The sequence below is a fragment of the Saccopteryx bilineata genome, chromosome 9, assembly GCF_036850765.1.
Source record: "Saccopteryx bilineata isolate mSacBil1 chromosome 9, mSacBil1_pri_phased_curated, whole genome shotgun sequence".
Classification (NCBI taxonomy): Eukaryota; Metazoa; Chordata; class Mammalia; order Chiroptera; family Emballonuridae; genus Saccopteryx; species Saccopteryx bilineata.
The window spans coordinates 15,358,106-15,369,409 of record NC_089498.1 but is presented as its reverse complement, the minus strand read 5'-3'; the positions used below and the strand labels follow the sequence as shown (position 1 = coordinate 15,369,409).

General features: G+C 41.1%; 1 non-coding gene across 1 annotated transcript; it reads left to right on the top strand.

Annotated features, from left to right (window-relative positions):
* Window positions 1-2,198: 2,198 nt before the first annotated feature.
* Window positions 2,199-2,274, top strand: TRNAF-GAA (transfer RNA phenylalanine (anticodon GAA)). Its single transcript has one exon. It is a non-coding gene; the product is annotated as a tRNA-Phe (tRNA).
* The last annotated feature ends 9,030 nt before the right edge of the window (window positions 2,275-11,304 follow it).

The window sequence follows — 11,304 nt, the reverse complement described above, 5'->3', positions numbered from 1 at the left end:
TGTGTCAACACTGATAGTCCTTTAGAAAATGCCAAGAGAATTCTTTCCTCTGGAGTCCTCCATTCTTCCCCCAGGTCCTAGTCTCTGGAATTTCCTCCTTGAAGGTCTCCTCACCATTTGCTCCTCTGTTCTCCACTACAAACTGCACAGTGAGCGTATAGCAGAACATCTCTGCTTACTGATTTCCTCTACAGTCTATGGAAGAATCAGGAATTCAACAGAGGCTCAACAAATATGTGTCGAATGAATGAGGGTAAACTAGCTGTCAGCTCACCAGGATGTCAGTCACCATCAGGTTTAACAAATGAGTCCAGGGTCCACCAGGACCAGGGGTGTGCATTTCAGCCTCATATGAATGACAACCTTGGGATTTCAAACCTGGGTCCTCTGTGTCCCAGTCCAATACTCTATCCACTGCACCACTGCCTGGTCAGGCCAGAACATCATCTTTGCATCATCCATGCAGGGTACATATAAGTCTCGGAGTGACTCAGGCCACACCCTCAGGCCCCTTTCCGCCCTTCTGGATTTTTAAGCGGTTTGTGGCTCGCTGAGGTGCTGTTGGAGAAAGAGGTACTCTACTCTCCTGCCCCAGGGGATCTCTATCACATCTCTGCTTTGTCACATGCTGTTCTATTCTTGTAGATGACCCTCATCTAGCATAATTATATTGTGATTTATAGTAAGACTATATATTTGGTCTTCATCTTCATTTCTGGCGGGGAGCTCCCTAAACCCTCAGAATTTCTGAAGTGATGGGAGCCACAACGATGTCTTTTGCTATGACAACAGGTGGCTTTTAGAAATATCAAAGGGTGGGGGCTGTTTATCAGAAAACCCAACCATGTTGATGAGAGGGCTAGAAATTTCAGTTTGATGCCCCAAACTCCAAGAAGAGAAGGGCTGGAGGTTGAATCCATTCTGCCAATGGTCAATGATTTAATCAAACGTGCTGATGTAATAAAGCAATTTACAGTAAAATTATAGTTTTTATGTTTATCTCCACACAAATTTAAAAGGATGACATTCAGATAACTTCCGGGTTATTGAACACATGGAGGGGCTGGGAGACTGGCCTTCCTGGGGGTGGGTGGAGACTTGATGTCCTCCCCCCTCACCATGCCCTATGCATCCTTGCCCTTGGGCTGCTCCTGGGTCATATCCCTTTACGATAAACCAGTGGTCGAGTGAGTAAATGGGTTTCCTGAGCTGTTCTTGAGGCAGGATAGAAAGAAGTTAGGGACAACTTCTAACAATGATGAAGTAGGAGCAGACATCACAGGCCCATAAACCACGAGGTCCTCTCCCCAGAGCCCCGACCTTTGCCTCTTTCAAAGAGAAAATGGCTTATGGCAGGAAACTCCTGTGGTAGCTGCAGAAGTCAACAAGACAAGGACTGGCTAAAACAAGACCAATCCAAGATGGAGGAAAAACTGACCAGAGACCAACTCCAAAGCTCATTTTACCATCAGTATAATGAAAACTGACACCACAAGTAGAAGGTAGGGCAGGCAAATAAATGCCATGACGCTTTCAGAACGGGCCATGTGAAGAACAAGACCCTCCCCAACCCCCTGCAAAACCAGAAGGCGGAGTCAGAATTTGGTACCACAAAATTCAGAAACAACCCACTCTTGGAAACACATAAAATCCCGAAAACTGACCGCCCACAAGTGCAACTCACTAGCAAGTTCACCATCTCCTCTCAGATGTATGCTTTGCTTCTTTTAGAGAGGTGTGTTCTAGCCTCTTTTCCTCTACCCAGATCAAACCTGCTCTGCCTCTCACACAGACTCTCATCTGGACTACTTCTTCAATTCTTTCCTGTGCGAGTTAAGACCTTGGACATTCGGGTCGGTGCTGGGGCCGGGCAAACCCATGGTACAGAATTGGTCCAGTGACATCCTCACAAATTAATTGAACCCATGGAGGGAATCATGAGAACCTCTGGTTTATAGCCAATTGGGCAGAAATGCAGGTGGCTGAAGTGTTTGGGTAATCTTGTAGAAGTGAATGCTTAATGTAGGAAATCTGGCTCTGTCTCCAGGTAGGCAGTGTCGTAATTTGAATTAAGCTGTAGGACACCCAGCTGGTATCCAGCCTCAGCATTGCTTGGTGGTATGTGTGCGGGGATGTGTGTGTGAGAACACCACTCATGCTACCAATGTGAAAATTGGGTTTCAGAAAAACAACAACAGGCCCTGGCCAGTTGGCTCGGTGGTAGAGCATCGGCCTGAAGTGCAGAAGTCCTGGGTTTGATTCCCGGCCAGGGCTCACAGGAGAGGCGCCCATCTGCTTCTCCACCCCTCCCCCTCTCCTTCCTCTCTGTCTCTCTCTTCCCCTCCCACAGCCGAGGCTCCATTGGAGCAAAAGATGGCCCGGGCACTGGGGATGGCTCCTTGGCCTCTGCCTCAGGTGCTAGAATGGCTCTGGTCGCGACAGAGCAACGCTCCCTGGTGGCCGTGCCGGGTGGATCCCGGTCCGGCACATGCGGGAGTCTGTCTGACTGCCTTCCCATTTCCAGCTTCAGAAAAATACAAAAAAAAAAAAAAAAAGAAAAACAACAACAAAACCCACTTAGAACGTAGTAAATACTTAGTAAAAATTTTTGTTTCAATTCTATACTGTTGTTTGGATAAGGAAAAGTAAAATTCCATAGTCGCTTACTTATATTTAGGTCAGTCCCAAGAAAACAAGACTTCCATTCCTCTTCTACAAAGAAAAAAAAATGTTTAACATCTTAATTCACGAGAGAACTGTAAATCCATACTCTCTAGTTATCTTCCTTTTATCTTTAGAAAGATGCAAACACTTTTAGAAAAAAAAAATGTCTTATGTAAAACACAACCTGTTTTATCTTAAAATGATCATTTGTATAACTAGAATTCTGTCTTGTACTTCCACATTTTCTTTTACATTAAAAAAGGCCTTGAAAATATACCATTATATTGGCTCTTTCATTTTTCTTCATTTATTTACTCATTTAGACAATAATTATTGAACTCAATAAATGCTGGGCACTCTATTAGCAACTGAGAATTCAAAACGGACGAGAACGATATGCCCCTAACACAGGGGCAAGGGCAGTGGTGAGAAATAAACATTCAGAGTTGTATGGATAAATATGTCATCGCAGTTGTCTACTACTACAGAAGGCAAGTTCAGGGTCTGGTGATACTCACGTGTTTATATATTCCTACTCTTTCAGATGAAATGTCAATGACAGTAACGGGGAACTTCAGTGAAGAGCATGGTCAAAGTCACCTCCACAGGAGAAAGGAGAGGTAGGGTGCCCGAGAAAAAGTAAGATGTTTGTTTCGTTTGAGAAACAAAGGGAAGGTCAGCATGGCTGGCATTTTAATGAGAGATAGAAGAGGGACTCAGGGTGATAAAAGTGGGGAAAGTAGGCACCGATGATTCATAGCCATTTAACCCAAATTAACAATTTTAAACTTTATTTTCAAAAAAAAAAAAAAAAAAAAGGAGGACATTCGTGGCTTTGAAGCAAGAAAATGATGTCATCGGATTTTCAATTTAGAAATGGTTCCTCTGGCAACTGTACGAAGGACAGATTAATGGGAGGGGACAAGAGTGTGCATGGGTGCCCAGCTAGAATGCCACCGTAGAAACGCCTCCAGTAGATGTTTGTGATGTGATGATCAGGAAAGAAAATGTGTCCCATTTGTAAGTGGAACATACAAAAAAATGGTAATTTCTTATACTAGCAAACTCGGAATCATTAATCTCATCTCAAGAAGAAGGAAATTGGTCCTCAGAAAAAAATATGTTCAGAAATCTGAGGGTCTGCTCTTTGGCAGTCCTTTTAGCTAAAGTTAAATTTATATTTTAAAAAACCTTTAAGAGAGATAGGCGACTCAGTATGCTGTTCGCCAAATACTTTTAGTGCTCCCAAGGGCAAACTTAGTAATGCTAGGCTCAGTTCTTTACTCTGCTTTGGCTAAAGAAACAGAAGCATAAAAGCCACCTGCTATTTCTGGGCTGAAGCTGTAAGAGCGAGCACATTATTGGTCCTGTTCTGTTTCCCTTCAATAAATCTAGACAGAGACTCTTCCACCAGCCTGGCTCTCAGAATAAAGACAACGTGGGCCAGGCTCCCGGCCAAACTACAAATAGGCACGTAGCAGGAACAAGTGATTCACGTCTGTTAGCTGAAGCCACTGAAGATTCTGGAGTTGTTACTGCAGCAAAACCAATCCTATTCTGACTGTTTCCATACATAACATGATTCTCATCATTGGTTCTGAAAATTGAAGGTTCAGGAAAGTAGAACCCAAGTCTATCAGATACCAGATACAATGCTTCCCTGCTGTGATTGTAATGAACACAATAAATACGTGGAGAACACTACGTGAGTGGAAGGCATAGAGCTATTTCCACACTTTGAGGAGTCACTGCCTGAAATGTGTGTGACTGAGAAGGGAGACAGACAGTGCAAGTACACAGCAGGAAAGGCGAATGATAATATCTATGTTAATGCTGGTTACATAAAAGAATTATTAAAGCTTGGGATGGATTTTCAGATTGGAGTTAATAAAAGGGTGTCAGGGTGTGAGTGTATAAAGTTATCTACTTTTTATAAAGTTAGAGACTTTATAGATATAAAGAGATACAGACAGGTGCACATAATAATGGGTTCTAGAAATAATAGACATTGGAGTCAGAAAGAAATTACTCTAACTTTACAACTTGTCAAAACAATCCCACCATTTCAGAAAGGAATTCTACAGCATATGCCCGCGTCAGCTGTGTGGCAGTAAGGACCAGTTTCCCTGTAAGTGGGTTTAAATGGCTCTTGCTGCAGTCCTTAGCTCTCCTTTCCTTAAGAGTGGTTTAGAGAAGATCAACATATGGCACATTTGGCAGTAAAATATCATTAGTGCAAAACACCCACACGTGCAGAAAGAATTTTTAAGATTACAAAGAAGAAAAAAATCTCAAGGGCTCTGCTGGTGTGAGGGGTTTGGAAGTTGTTATTTTTCTATGCACCTTCCCCCATCAGCGCTCATTCTCCCGTTGATATAACTAGCCTCTACAAGGAACTGGGTCGGGGTGAACCCGTGATACACAATCATCAAATAGGATTTGCTGGCACTGCCTGGAAAGAGTCTCCCTGCACTGGATTTCCTCGTGAGGGTGGAAGATTGGTGCTTCTCTGGCCATCTTTCCGCAGTGGAAGGCTGATAAAGCTAACTTGATGAACAGTAAATGGGAAATAGAAAATGGAGCTGATGATGTTGTAAGAACCCCCTGCACCAAGTCACCTCCTCAACGTGGGCTCGTCTGCTATGTGAGCAACTAAAAATTCTCCTCTTCTGCAAGCTTGTTTGAGCGAGTTTGTTGTTACTGCGGTTGGTATAGTAGCATTTTGGGGGTGAGGGGGTCACTTGTGACTGAAAGAGTCATCACTGATGGAATACTCTTGAAATTCATTATCTCTAAGAAGAATATTCTACATTCAACTATCGAAAATCCAAATTATCAATGAGAATATACTTAACCATCTAGTCCAGAAACATTTTTAGAGGTTCCTTCTTTCTTAAGGGGATGGAGCTCATGACAGTTATACCGAAACTTAGCCCCCAGAGAACTCATGTACCTGGTAGAGAAAAAGAAACAGATCATTGCAAGGGAAGGCAGTGAGGGCAGAGAATGTGGAGTCCGTGGGAGCAGAGAGAGATGGGACGATGTGAACTGTGAACAGTGAAGATGTTCTGGGAAACGAATGGCCGACCTCTGTGTCTGGGTGCAGAAGTGGACTTCCATGTTGGAGTACCAGCTGAGCACCAGCTCCCCGCATTCTCCAAGGGAGACACGTTCTGCTGCCGGGAATCTCGGTTCAGGGATTGCTCCGCCCTCTCCCATGTGTCCCCGCGCTCAGTTCAAAGCTGCCCCCTGAAGCAGGCTATTTCTGGGAACAGCTCTCCCACATTTGTTGCCGGCCCTTTCTCCTTGGGCAGCTCTTTGTCTCAGCACCTTGCCTTTTCCTCTTTTACCGATTCCCTCCAAGGCTCTGTGCTTCCTCTGTTCTGGGTCACATGGCCAATGTCCCCTTTCCCTGGGGGCTGGATTACAGCCCTGCCCAAGGTTACAGAGCTGCTGATGCCAAAATGGGTCCCCTGCGGGGCTTTCTCGGAGGATTTCAAGGTCTCTTCAAATAAAGGTGATATTTTAAAGAGTAATTGAGAAGGCCCCGGCCAGTTGGCTCAGTGGTAGAGCGTCAGCCTGGCATGTGGAAGTCCCGGGTTCGATTCCCGGTCAGAGCACACAGGAGAAGCGCCCATCTCCTTCTCCACCCTTTCCCCTCTCTCTCTCTTCCCCTCCTGCAGCCAAGAATCCATTGGAGCAAAGCTGGCCAGGTGCTGAGGATGGCTCCATAGCCTCTGCCTCAGGCGCTAGAATGGCTCCAGCTGCTGTGGAGCAACGACCCAGATGGGCATGCCGGGTGGATCCTGGTCGGGCGCATGCGGGAGTCTGTCTGACTGCCTCCCCACTTCTAACTTTGAAAAATGCAAAAGAAGTAAAAAGAATAAGTAAGAAATCCAACCTTTTAGAAAGAAATTCAGACTGGGAGAAGGGAATTAAAACCAACTGTTTAAAAGAGCCCTTATCAGTATGAAATTTGTTCTTGTGAATATGTTACCTGCTAAGAACTCTTATGTATTCATCCCACAAAAAAGACAGGAAAAAAAGGAATAATCCTAGGAAAAATAATTTTATTTTAATAAATGTTTTCTAATATCAATAGATTTTAAAATTAACTATTGTTTAATATTGCTTAATGGGTAAAACATATTTGAAAAACAATTGAACATATATGAACACATTTGTTCTCACCAAAATGTTAACTGTGAAAGCAGTATTACAAAACTACCAATATAAATATATTAATCATATTATATTAATATTTTAGTGAGACCAAAACTTTTATAATGCTAATAAATAAAATAATATTTTAAAGATTATTTTCTTTCATTTATTGCATTTGAAATATGTTTAATACTGTACTTTATATATAAATATAGTCTTCATAAATAATATATATATTTGTGTTAACATTTAAAAATATATTGTGTTCAGTGTGTGATTAAAAGAAATAAATGGTTAGAACCGATGAAACATTATAAGGAAAGTAAAGGCAAAAATCTTCTATGTCTTATTTATTGTTTCAGCATAGAGTTTAACAGGATGCCTCACACATTCTAAATGCCTAATAAATACTTGGTATATTAATGCATAAAGAGTAGAAGTCATTATTCTTAGATAACATTAGAAAACAGTATTTTCTAGGTAACATTTATAGGCTGTATTGTGTTACACAGAAAATAATATTGTTAGAAAAATGATTATTTTTCTCGGTAATATTTTGATGCTTAGTATGTGTTATATTGTTGTTTACTTGCATATCTATAGCAACATCTACACTCTTACTTTCTGGTGCTTTTGAAGCACTGAAAAATTTTTTGATGAAGGAATAAATGAACAAGTCAATGTACAAGCACTAGTATACTTATGCTCACATTTCCTGTACGACCGACAGAGCATCATTTAATAAGAAACACCTCTGTTGCCTACTGCAAAACACAGAGATGTGATTTCTTCATTGCATTTCAGCCATGCAGAGCTGTTGTATTTCCTGATGATTTTTGTACCTGGTGTCTTGCAGGTATGGATTTAGCAAGTGTGGCAGTTTGAGGGGAACTTTTCACCAGAATTTGTTAAGGGATAGAAGAAATATTTTTTATTATTTTTTTAATTTTTATTAAGTGAGAGGCGAGGAAGCAGAGACAGACTCCTGCATCCACCCCAACTGGGATCTACCCAGCAAGCCCCGTAGGGGGCGATGATCTGCCCATCTGGGGCTGCTGCTCCATTGCTTGGCAACTGAGCTATTTTAGTGCCTGAGGAGAGGCCATGGAGCCATCCTCAGCAACTTGCTCAAAGCATTTAAGCCATGGCCACAGGAAGGGTGAGGGGTGGAGAAGCAGATGGGTGCTTCTCCTGTGTGCCCTGACTGGGAATCGAACCTGGGACTTCCACACGTTGGGCCGATGCTCTACCACTGAGCCAATCAGCTAGGGCCTAAGGGTAGAAGGAATTTTTAATCAAATAGAAAAAGTCATTTATGGTGTGTATTTAACTTCAGTTCTTCAGAATTTCAATCACAGACTATTGGGAATAGATGCAGACTATGCTTCTTGAACCCAGAGACAAACAGCAAGAACGAGGGGCTGGTCCATTTGGCAATGGGCAATATTTGATTAAGACGCACGTCGCACTTTTTAAACATTTATTTGCAGTAGCTCAGAGGCAGGCGCACGACTGAAGGCTAGTTTTTCATGCGAAGCCTTAAACGAAGAGCTCCTCTTGGGGACTTTAAATGGACATCTAAGAGAACAGTGACTGTTAGATCTTTTATGATGACTTTGCTGGCTTTTGAATTATTTTGGATGGCGTGGAATTTGGGGATGGTATTTCCTAATCATGACGCAGCTAGAGAAAATATTTAGTTATATGGATTGCATTAGTATATTTAAAACAAAGCCATGAGGTGCATATAACAAAGAATGAACATAAATCATTTTAACATAACTGATTTTCTACCTCGGAGTTATTTTTATACTGAGCGTAGCAAGGAAGAAGTTCTTCAGTATCCTTAAGAGAGCTCATATTTTTGTACAGGTGCTCTTGGGAGCGAAGGGTGCTCATCTCCTCTCCTGAGTATAAAAGAGAGATTTTCCCTAAACAGGCCTGTCTTTGTGTTTCACCTGCTAATCCTCTGTAAGGAGACAGAGAATCACTTTGTTGGTAGTTATAGCCACTGGTCCACCTTTCTCTGTTGGGTGGAGATCAACGATCCATACACCCAGGCAGGGGGTCTGGTTTTCAGCTGTGCTCTTGCCCTCACAACTGGGAGACAGAGATTCTAGGGTTTCTTCTCTGCATCCCAACTAATCCAAAGCCTGAATTAATGTCTGCGTGTGGTGTCATGGGAAGGCGTGGTGTTCAGATGTTAAAAGTAAAGAAATATTAAAATACTCAGTGTTGTCCACATTTATAAGGTAAGACTTCCCATCTAGCATTCATTGGACATAACACTAATATGTAGAGATCCATCCGAATGTATTGTTTGCCCATCTTAGTTGTTGTGTAATTCAGGGGGAAAACAAAAGGGTGTTGTTTATTGGTTGCCTTAAACTCCATCTGGTTCTCTTTACCTCCGACAATTTCTCTTCTGTAACTAAACCACATTCCTCGCACTGTCCTTGCTTTCCCACCTCTCACAACATTGTGCCTTCGCACAGACTGATGCTCTATTCTCCGTCTGTTTACTAGAAACAATCATTTATCTTTCAGGACTCTATGCACATTTGCTCTAGGACAAGAGACTAGACAGATGTCATTTAAGTTCAGTTTTTCTTGAAACAGAGACTGTCATGCAACCCTAAACCTAAATTTCTTTAAGATAAGATTCTACAAACCACATCTCACAGGCCAAATCTGACCCATTCCATGTTCTGCATAGAAAGTGTTATTGGAACATAGTCACAGCCATTCACTTATGTATTATTTATGACTGCTTTTTACAGCATAATAACAGAGTTGAGTGTGCAGTTATAACAGAGACCATATGGTCCACAAAGCATATAATAGTATTTAGCCCTTTACAGAAAATATTTGCTAATCCCTACTTAAGGCAACAATTGTCTGGAATTAAATAGCAAAAATTCCCTTTCTACAGAGACAGTATTTTATATTTCGCCATAAGCCCTATGAATACCTAGAGGGTTGCACCTTGAGCATATCATTCATTTATGTTCCCAGCCTGGGTCCTATTGGTATTTGAGTGTATGGGATCTTTCCCAAGGAAGACTTATTTGATGATCACAATCGTGGATGGACATACTTCTTCAATATTTGTTTAGTTCTATTTCATCATTTTACAGGGTAGGGCAAGAGTGGGTTTACAGTGTTCATATGAAAAACAGTACAATAATTAATCAATTATAATACATGAAGAAAACTCTGTTTTACGTACTCATAACCGTAAACCTATTTTTGCCCAACTCTGTATACTTCTCTGCAAAGACTTCCTATCTTTTCATTCATTACATATATGTTTCCCTTTACATTTTTGAGCTTAGTTCTAATAGTTCCTATAAAATCCCTATCTGTAAAGTCTAATGTTTGGATCATGTCAGTTTCAGTCCCCACTGATTGTTTTCTCTTGGAAAGTGGTTTTATTTTTCTATTTCTTTGTGTGTTGACTAACTTGGGATCACATCATAGATAACGTAAACAGTATTTTATAGGAGCTTTAAAGAGCATTATGTTTTATGGTAGACAATTACCTTGAATTAACTGAAATGTATCTTCCCTGCAGAGGGGAGTAGGAAAAATTTTAATTCAGTTCTTTGAAACTTATTTTAGGGGTCAAATATTTTTTTTTTTTTTAGTTTAGTTGTCTAACTTTGGCCACCCAGAATGTTTCAAACTTAGCTATGCTGTCCATATTAAAAGCTATAAAAATGCAAAACTTATTGAGTGCTATTCTCTTTTTTAAAGGGCAATTCTCCTTCACTATCTTCTTGCTTTTGTTTGGTCTCTGGTGCCTTACTTGAGTTGGCATTATTTACTCTGGCAAGAGTTTACCATTATGTGAGGGAAGGTTGGTTTGATAGGAGACATTTAGATATTACCATGAGGAAAGACGCTAAATGATAGTTTTTGTTTGTTTATTTTGTTTTACTCTTGGGAGGCCCTGTGTTAGAATCTTCCACAAACACAATCTTCTTTAATCCTCACCGTTACCAGTTCAGTTTTAGTGTATCCAGTTTTCAGGTTAAGAAACTGAAGATCAGAGAGAAAAAGACACTAGCCAAAGTTTCATAGACATAAGAATCAGAGACGGAATTCAAATCCAGACCTGCTGACAATTGTCCTGTGACCTTGCTGCTTGTACCACACAAGCTGCCCATCTACTACTTAAAGGCTTCTCATTTTTCTGGGGTTAAGCTAAGTTTCATAGGTAAGGTACTTTGCTCTGAGGTTAGAGCAAATTATTCAGAAACAAATTATTCAGACAGAAATGTCAATTTGTTGTTCCACTTATTTATGCATTTGTTGGTTGATTCTTGTATGTGCCCTGACTGGGGATTAAACCCACAACCTTGGAATATCAGGACAATACTCATACCAACTTAGGTATCCAGCCATGGCCAGATCATCATTGCTTGATTTGGGTGACATGAAAAAGATTCATATTTTCACTAAAATATTTTCCCA